We start from the raw sequence: 9,509 nt of genomic DNA, 5'->3' as shown, positions 1-9,509 counted from the left end.
TGGGTCTTCAATTTTGTTCCATTGATCTATGGGTCTATTTTTGTGCCAGTACCATATTGTTTTTATGATTATAGCTCTGTAATACAGTTTAAAATCTGGTATGGTAATCCCCCCGGGATTGCTCTTAATGCTCAGGGTTGCTTTGGCTATCCCTTCATAGGATGGTGTGATGAAAATAGGAAGTAGGAACTGGCTAGGCAGTTAGGGTAAAAAGACCCCACAGAAAAGTAGTCAGTTTCTTGGCTAAAAGTCAAAATGTCCTTAGGCCTGTTAGCAACATACTCTGTTCCAAAGGCCAAAAATGTCAAAAGTATTTGGGAACTTGTATCTAGTCCTTAAAAGATTTTAGGGTTACCTCTTCAGAGGGGGGAATGTTAGAGTACCCAAAAGCCCCATAAAAATAAATAAAGAAGAAAAACAAAGGAAAAAAGTGATGGGGAGATATGGGAGGATTTGTAAGGGAGGGAGTGGGCATGGATTTTATTAAAACACCTTGTATGCATGTATGAAATTCTCAATAAAGTTTTTGTAAAAGTTAAAAAAAAAAAAAGTATGGATGAGACCTGACTCCAGGACATAGTTCCAGGGCACAGTTCCAACACAGATCTGGAGGAACAGGTGACCTCCAAGTTCAGGCCCACTCTTAAAAACTAAAGTTAAGAGTCAGGCTGTTTTTTTTCAGATATTAACTGTAATATAGCATGGTAACACTGCATCCTCTGATCTCCACAACATATGCTGCAGTGTGTGTGTGTATCTACAGACACACATACACATACATTAAAAATAAGTGAAATGGCTAGGAGTAGTGGCACACGCCTTTAATCCTAGCACTCTCAGGAGGTGGAGGTAGGTAGATCTCTGTGAGATGGAGGACAGCATGGTCTACATAATGAGTTCTAGGACAGCTGGGGTTACTGGAGACCCCATCTAAAACTACGGGGTTGGCTGGAAAGATGTCTCAGTGGATAAGAACATTTGCTATCCTTCCAGGGGACCTGGGTTCAATTCCCAGCACCCACATGGTGGCTAACAATGAATCCAGGGGATCTGACACCCTCTTCTGGCCTCTGCAGGACATCGAATGTGATACACTTACATACATGAAGGAAAAACGCACACATTAAATAAAAATAATAAAATACAAATAAATAAAATAGAATAAATAAAAAATAAGTGAAATGTAATTTCTCTTAGGGCTTGCCTCAGAAATGACCATTGTTCCTATCATTCCCATCCCACTTCATTAGTGGACAAAGATAGTTAAGAGAAGACATGTAACCACCCCCCTATTTGGCTATGAAAGTCAATACTTATTTGAAAAATCTTTGCGTATGTCCTGATTTCCAGTTTAGAAAATATATGCTGCTTATTTATTCATAGATCCATATACTAAGTATTTATTGATGCTTATGTTTCAGGTGTAGGCTAGTACAAAGATCACCCCTCAGGAGGGATCCCTGCAAGTAGAGCTCGAATTCTACTAGAGGACAAAGTGTAAACATTATAATGCATATTTGATAATTCCTTCCACAAACATTTCCTGGGCTGTGATAGTGACAAGTCTGATGAATGTGTTATAAAGGAAAATAGACATTAGAAGAGATTCAAAGCCACATTGGGGTGAAAGTGTCCAAAGGACATGTCCTTGGGAACTGACCTTTGCACTCTCTCCAGAAGGAGCATAACTACTAGCATAAAGAAATGGCTAGGAGCTGAGTGTGGTGGCACACACTTTTAATCCCAGTACTCCAGAGGCAGAGGCAGGTGGGTCTCTGAGTTCAAGGCCAGTCTGGTCTACATAGTAAGTTCCAGGCCATCTGGAGAGACCCTGTCTGAAAAAGATCCAAATGAAAGAAAGAAAGAAAGAAAGAAAGAAAGAAAGAAAGAAAGAAAGAAAGAAAGAAAGAAAGAAAGAAATGGCTAGGAGCTCATTCCAGACACAGCTGCAGACGTGAAGGTATACTGACATACTTGGGAGCTGAGGAGAGCCCAGGGCAGCTAAAAACCAGGAGAGAAGGAGGCAGGAACAGTGGTCAGAGACCAGATGATGCAGCTTCACAGGCATTCAAACAGATTAAATATGTGAGCACAGGGGGTTGGGGATTTAGCTCAATGATAGAGTGCTTGCCTAGCAAGTGCAAGGCCCTGGGATCTGTCCTCAGCTTTGGAAAACAACAACAACAACAAAAATATGTAGGCAAAGAAGATGGAAGTTGCTTGGTTTCTGACTTCTGTTTATATTTTCATATCTTTTTAACTTTTGTATCATATAAAAATAATAATAATTCTTATAAGGAGACCGAGATAGAAAGATGGGGAATTTAGGGCCAGCCTAGGCTACACAGTGAATCCAGGACAATCTATACTAACCACATAACAAGATCTTGCCTCAAAAAAATAAGTATAATGATTTTCCCAAAAAAAGAATTCTTAAATTTTGTATGAAAAATTTGGAAGCTGAATTTATTTTAGAGACTACATGTTAGTTTACAGTCATTGTATTTGAGAGTCTGAACACCAGAGTACGTTTTGGTTTTCTGCCAGCGTTCTAACTAGTAGACTTCCTCTTCTTACTGTTGACGGATCATGACAAGAACATTCCAGTTTTCATGCATGAAAAATAAATGTTTTTTGCAAAGAATCAAATATGGACTGTATTTTTAAAAACTGTTTCTCAGGTGACATCTGGTGGATAAAAACTAAAATGCGGTTTTATATAGTGTTCTCAAAGTCCACAGATAAGAAATTTCTAAAAACTTTGAGCCAAATTAATTGAAGGTTAATTTTGTTCATATTGTTAGCGTTGTCTTATTCCCAGTAAGTAAATATCACAGTATAAGATTTGGTGTCAAGAATTCTCATGCTAGAATACAACCAGCAGGCTTTGAGTCCTTCTCAAACTTCTCGCAGTAGTTAACTGACTTAATTTAATTAAATTTTCTAAGAGCTTCCAAAATGAAGAAACACATTAGCTATGAAAGGTAAGAACCTTGGGGGCTGGAGAGATGGCTCAGTGGTTAAGAACACTGGTTGCTCTTGTAGAAGACTGGGGTTTGAATCCCAGCACCCACATGGTAGCTAACAAGTGTCTTTAACTCCAGTTCCAGGGGATCTGACAGTTTCTTCTGTCCTCTGTGGGCACTGCACAACACGGGTGCACTTACCTACATGCAGGCAATATACACATACACATAAAATACAAATAATAAATAAAATATTTTTTAAAAAACAAAGGTAAGAACCAATTCATGTTGAACCTCAAACAAACAAACAAACAAAAAACCAATTCTTTTTTGTATGTGAAAACTTGGGAAGATATGAGAGTGCAAGGGGATTATTAGGGAAAATGAAGGATGACAGGAAGAAGAGTGTGAGCAAAGTACACTGTATGCATGTATGAAAACGTCACAATGAACCCGTTTTGGGTTTTTTCTTTTGAGACAGGGTCTCCCTATAGCCCCAGCTGGCCTGGAACTTACTATATAGGCCAGGCTGGCCTCACTCTCACAAAGGTCCACCTGCCTTTGCCTCCCGAATGCTGGGACCAAAGACATATGACACTGCCCTCAACTCTCCTCTATGTTTTTTAGATGACTGGTTAATTCACTTATTCTTTTGTTTTACTAATGATTAGTGAAACAGAGCAATTTCTTAGGATAGTAGTTTTAGCTGCATTCTACACAGACAACTATGCAACAACCTCAATGTTTCTTTAGCAAGCTATAATTTAGTTTTGGTTTCCTCTTTAACTCTAGAGGTTTAATAATTGCAAAAATACCAGGTAATAGAATTTTTTCTCATTTGGTATTTTTTATGATGAAAAACTTTTATCTGCACCATTTCTGCTTTTTGGCAGTTATTGATGGTTTGTCGCCTAAACATATGTCTAATTGCATGACCATTTTGCATTCACAGAGTGTTTTCACAAAATAAGTGTTAAAAAGAGAAGGTGGTGCAGGTCTGAGTGCATAGAGTCAGTATTTGTCAGCTAGACCTACCTTAGGAGATACAGATAGAGTATCCCTTACGCAAAATGCTTGGAATCGCAAGTCTATCAAACTTCAGTTTCTCAGATTTTAGACTATCTGCACAGATTTAAGTGGTTGAGCATCCTGTGGTGGTTTGAATGAAATGTCCCCCATAGGCTCCAAGTAGTTGGACATTTTGTCTCCAGATGATGGTGCTGTTTTGGGAGGTCTTAGAAGGTGTGGCTATCCTGGAGGAAGCAAGTCACTTGGGGTGGGCTTAGGGAGTTCTTAAGCCTTGCTGAATCTCCAGTTGCTCTCTTGCTTCCTGTGCCTGCTTGAAGATGTGAGAATTTAGCTTCCCTCCTCCTCCAGCCATCTCTATTGCCATGCCTCCCCACCGTGATGGACTCTTGCTCCTTTGGAACCGAAAGCTCAAATAAACTCTTCCTTCTATCAATTGTTTTGGTCAGTGTTTCTATCACAGCAACAGAAAAGTGACTAATATACATCCCTAATCTGAAAACTTGATATCAAGATTCACCAAAATCTGGTTTTTTAAATACTTCATGAGTTTATAATTTCACAGAATTTTTATTTTCTCTTTTCAGATTAAGGATACTCAACCTGTCTCATATTTAGTTTGCACTGTATTTAGTGTTCCTACTCTGCCTTTTGCAGATTCCCCATTGTATGACATCCTAAAGGAAAAAAAAATAGCAATTCTATAAATGCTGATAGCTATAGATCACTCTGCCAAGTGAGTGAACACCCCTGCCTGTCTCCCATATTAAGAATAGTCCTTACAGAAATACTTACACAGAGAAAAAATAAGATAATAAGAACCACTTATCATTTCTCATTCACCTACACTGACCAGCAGACAGGCCAAGTATGTACTTGGGTTTGCCTATTTATAAAATAGTAAAAGCAGCCCCGCTCTTGTTTTGTTGATCCCACCAAGGTTTGTACCAGGTTCTTCCCTCAGACTGAGTACCCCTCTAGACATATTTTCATGTCAAATCAGGCTGGAACACCCACTTCCTAGTGCTTCTCCATCCCTGACAGCTTAGTGTGGTGCCTGCCTTTTTTTGGTAGCAGCCCTAAGACTTCCTGGTTTTCATAACAATGTAAGCCATAAAGTGTTTCTGTGCTCCAAGTTATTTCCATCAATAGAAATTAACATTGCATCATATTTCATAGATACACTTAGTATTAAACTAACAATATTAGGATTATCTCAGTATACATGTAGCAAAAACACAAAGGCGGTGAGGGACTTTTTGCTGCTGTTTTGTTTTGAGACAGGATCTCACCATGTAGTAGCCCTGGCTGACCTGGAGCTCACTATGTAGACCAGGCTAGCTTTGAACTCACAGAGATCTGCCTGCCTTGGCATCCTGAGTACTGGGTTTAAAGGTGTGTAACACCATGCCCAGCTAAAGCAGTGTTTATTTTAACAGGTTCTCTCTCTCTCTCCTCTCTCTCTCTCTCTCTCTCTCTCTCTCTCTCTCTCTCCATAAAAAGAAGCTCAGACAGAGGAGGAATTTGAGAGTGAATAGATTATACCAGCTTCTGAGTTCACTGACGCTAAACCTAAGGTTGTAGACTGGTGTGAAGGTCACAGGTACCCTCTGTGCCAATCCAGCAGATCCTGGATCTGTAGCTCCTGCTGCTGAATGGGTAGGAACAATTGCCAAGTGGGTTAAAGCGGTTCTTTCTCAGGCTGTTAAGCAAAATACAAATAAGATTTTCTGAAAATAAGTATCAGTTTCTAAAGAACAATGAGGAAGAGAAGAGAGGAGTGGGAGGGAGGAGGAGGAGAGAGAGAGAGAAGGATGAGAGAGAGAGAAGGAGGAGGGAAGAGAGAGAAGGAGGAGCTGTTGCTCAGAAGGTAGCCAATACAATTATTCATATTACTATATAATTTAAATGTGCCCCCCTTTCTGCTTTGTTTGGTTTCTTGAGATAAGTCTTGTATATAGCCAAGCTATCTTAGAATTCGCAAGACAGCGCAACATCCCAAGTGCAGTGCTAACTGGCTATGCCACCACATATGGGTATTATTTTCTTGGTGTATAATTTCTTAACTTCTAAATTTATATATGTAGAGATCTGACTTTAGTTTAAAATTCTCAAATAAGAATATTTAATTGGTAAGGGGTTTCTGTTTGCATGTTTTACCTAGAAGCTAGATGTTTCTGAGTAATTACCTTTAAGTCCATGGGAGTATATAGATGATAAATGGGTTTATTTTTCTATCTAACTGAAAAATAAATAACTCCTCGATAGCTTTCTGGAATTCATTTTAAAATGATAGGCTCAAGCTCATCATCTGGGCTGGAATTCTCAGGAAAAAGTACTTTAAGTAGTGTAGTTATAAAACTATAACCCACAGTGAAAATTATCATCATTAGCTTTGATTATTAACTTGGATGCATCCTGGAGTCATCTCAGAGAACAATTTTCTATACCACATTGGCCTACAGGGATGTTGTCTTTATTGATGTAAGTAGGTCCAGCCCACTGTGGGTGGCACAATTCTCTGGGAAGATCTCCCGGGGCTGTGTAAGGAAGTTGGCTAAGCATGGGTCTGAGTAAGCCAGAAAGCAGCTTTCCTCCATGGTTTCACTTCCAGTTCCTGCTTGAGTTCCTGTCCTGACTTCCCTCAATGATGGACTGTGACCTGGAAGTGTAACCCAAATAAATCCTTTCCTCCCCTAAATTGCTTTTGATCAGAGTATTTTATCACAGCAATAAAAATCAAACTGGAGCAAGATTTTTCATTTCCCTAAGGTTGGTCTGAAGGAAGTAAACCTGGAACTAACAACAAAAGAATAATCAGCAACCCTTCAAACACAATTGATTGTCTTCTTTGATTTCTGCTGGTCTGCAATGAATAATTATTTTACAAAGGAAGAAAAGTTGACTTGAAGGTCTTATGGCATAGGAAAATGACTGTTGAGCATAAAGTCACAATCAGGCTTTATTGTGATTAAGCTCAGCTCTGCCATGTGTTTACTGTACCATCTTTAAAGTTTATTATTTCAGGCCCTCAAACTTAACTTGTTTATTGTGTTAAAGAGAAGTTATGAGTATTTGTACAAATATTTGTATTGGCTAGGCAATCAAAAGTAGTATTATTAGTTTTAAAGCAACACTTATTTTTTTTAAATCTAGGCCCTTCCCTCAAACTGTCTTGTCAACTATTTTTGAAGTAAAATTTCCATGTTGTTGATGCAGATGTTGCAGTTGTTAAGCAATAAATCTTTTTGGCCCACTGGGGGTAATTACAGCTGGTTAGGGTGTCTGTTTATGGAATTCTAATTTATCACAAAATTGTAAAATATAAGCTGAAAGAGCAGGAACTCTCTGTAAGTTAATTCTCTTCTTAGTATCCAGAAATATAGCTTGATTTAGACAGTAGAACACCTGTGTGGATGCAGTCAATGAAAGGTTGGTAGAAGGACTCAACTGTTCCTAGTCAAGAGAGAAAGCTGGGCTAGAGAGATGGCTTCTCTTGCAGAGGATAGGCTTCTCTTGCAGAGGATCTGGGCTCACTTCTCAGCAACTAACAACCATCTGTAACTCCAGTTCCTGGGGATCCAATGCCCTCTTTTGACCTCTGTAGGCATTGCATGACACAGGTGCACTTACATACATGCAGACAATACACTCATAAACATAAAATAAAACTAGTGGAGTCCCTGGGCTGCAAGGCCTGCCAGCCTCTTTCCTGGATGCCTGGGCTGACCTCTCGGCCAGGGGCTACCACTGCTTCCTGATCCCTTGCAGACAGATGGACCCAGTTCCTTCTCCAGGTCCCTTCTGGACCTGGTCCTGCCCTCACCTTTATCTGCTTTCCTGGGCCTGCACAACCTGCCAACCTACCTCCAGGGTAAGTTGATCACACTCTCAGCACCTTGACTCCCCCAGCCTGACTCACCCTCCCATCCCTGCCAGTCTCTCCTCCTAGCTGGACCTGTCCCATTCCTTGTCTTGGCACCCCAGACACCAGGGGAACCACCACTGCTTCTGGATACTTTGCATTCAGACCAACCCAGTTCCTTCTGGGGTCCCCAGGAGCCCACTAGGCCTAGCCCTGCCCTCATATCCCTCTGCTTCCCTGGACTGCACAACCCTCCATCCTCTTGGGCCTCTCTCCCAGGTAAGTCATTCCGGCCCTCCATGCCTTGACTCCCCCAGCCTCATTCACCCTGCCATCTCCCCCACCCATCTCTCCACCTAGCCTGGGTCCTGTCCCATTCCTTGTCTTGGCACCCCAGACCACCACTACTTCCTGATCCCTTGCATCCAAATGGACCCAGTTCTTTCTCAAGGTCCCCAGGAGCCCTCTGGGCCTGGTCCCACCCTCACCTCCCTCTGCTTCCTGGGGCTGCACAACCCGCTAACCTCTTTCCTGGTCACTGGGGCTGACCTTTCGGCTTCCTGAACCTTTGCATCCAGACTGACCCATTTCCTCAGTGCAGTCCCCAGGAGCCCTTGGGGCCTCTTCCCATCCCCATCTGCCTTTACATCTCTGGGTGGCATGGCCACCAGCTGCCAGAGACCAGCACCTTTCCTGGGCCCTGCTCCCAGGTCAGTCCAACCCCCAAATTCCTGAGGCCAAAATCTTACCTGGAGGTATGCAGACCTTAGGAGAAAGCCTGATAACATCTGATCTTCATTTGACTTGGGCCTCTGTGGGAACTCCTGAAGACAAAAGCAATCTGGCCACTCCAATATAAAATCAAAAGAGAGAACCAGAAGCTTAGACAAACCAGCTTTTCATGCCCAAAAAGTAAACCACAAAGACACATAAAGTTCACAAAAAGAAGCAGACCTAACTTGAAAGCTTGAGACTTACAAAGAATCAGAAACTACAAAAGAAATTCACATGTCAAAGTCACAGAGAAAAAATAACATGAAAAACCAATATAACATACCCCAATAAATACCAATAGTCCTCTAGAGGATTACAATGAGAACCACCCAGAGATAATGCAGGACATGGAACTCAAAAGAACAATTATAAAGATGATAAAAGAATTCAGTGAATTTAAAGAACACACACAGAAAGAAATCAAAGAACTGAAGGAAGATAGGGATATACTTCTGAATGCACTCAGAAAAGAGTTAGAAATATTGAAGAATACTCAGGCTGAAATGAAGAAGGAAGTGAAACACTCAATAACCCAATTAGAAACGAGAGGAGAAAGCCTCACCGATAGGATGAATGAAATGGAAAACAGAATATCAAGACCATAAAAAGACCTAACTTACAAATAATAGGCAGACAGGAAGGAGAAGAATCCAAAGATAATGGCATGGACCAGATCCTCAACAGAATCGTAGAAGATTTCCCGAAATTAGAGAAAGACATGCCCATACAAATACAAGAAGCATATAGAACACCAAACAGACAGGACCAGAAAAGAAACTCTCCACGATACATCATAGTAAAAACACTAGACATACAGAAGAAAGAGACAATACTGAAATCTGCAAAAGAGAAACAACAAGTCACATATAAAAGAAAAC

This window comes from Nannospalax galili, unplaced genomic scaffold (genome assembly GCF_000622305.1).
Source record: "Nannospalax galili isolate Female #2095 unplaced genomic scaffold, S.galili_v1.0 scaffold128, whole genome shotgun sequence".
Taxonomy (NCBI): domain Eukaryota; kingdom Metazoa; phylum Chordata; class Mammalia; order Rodentia; family Spalacidae; genus Nannospalax; species Nannospalax galili.
Note: the sequence above shows the minus strand (reverse complement) of the source record.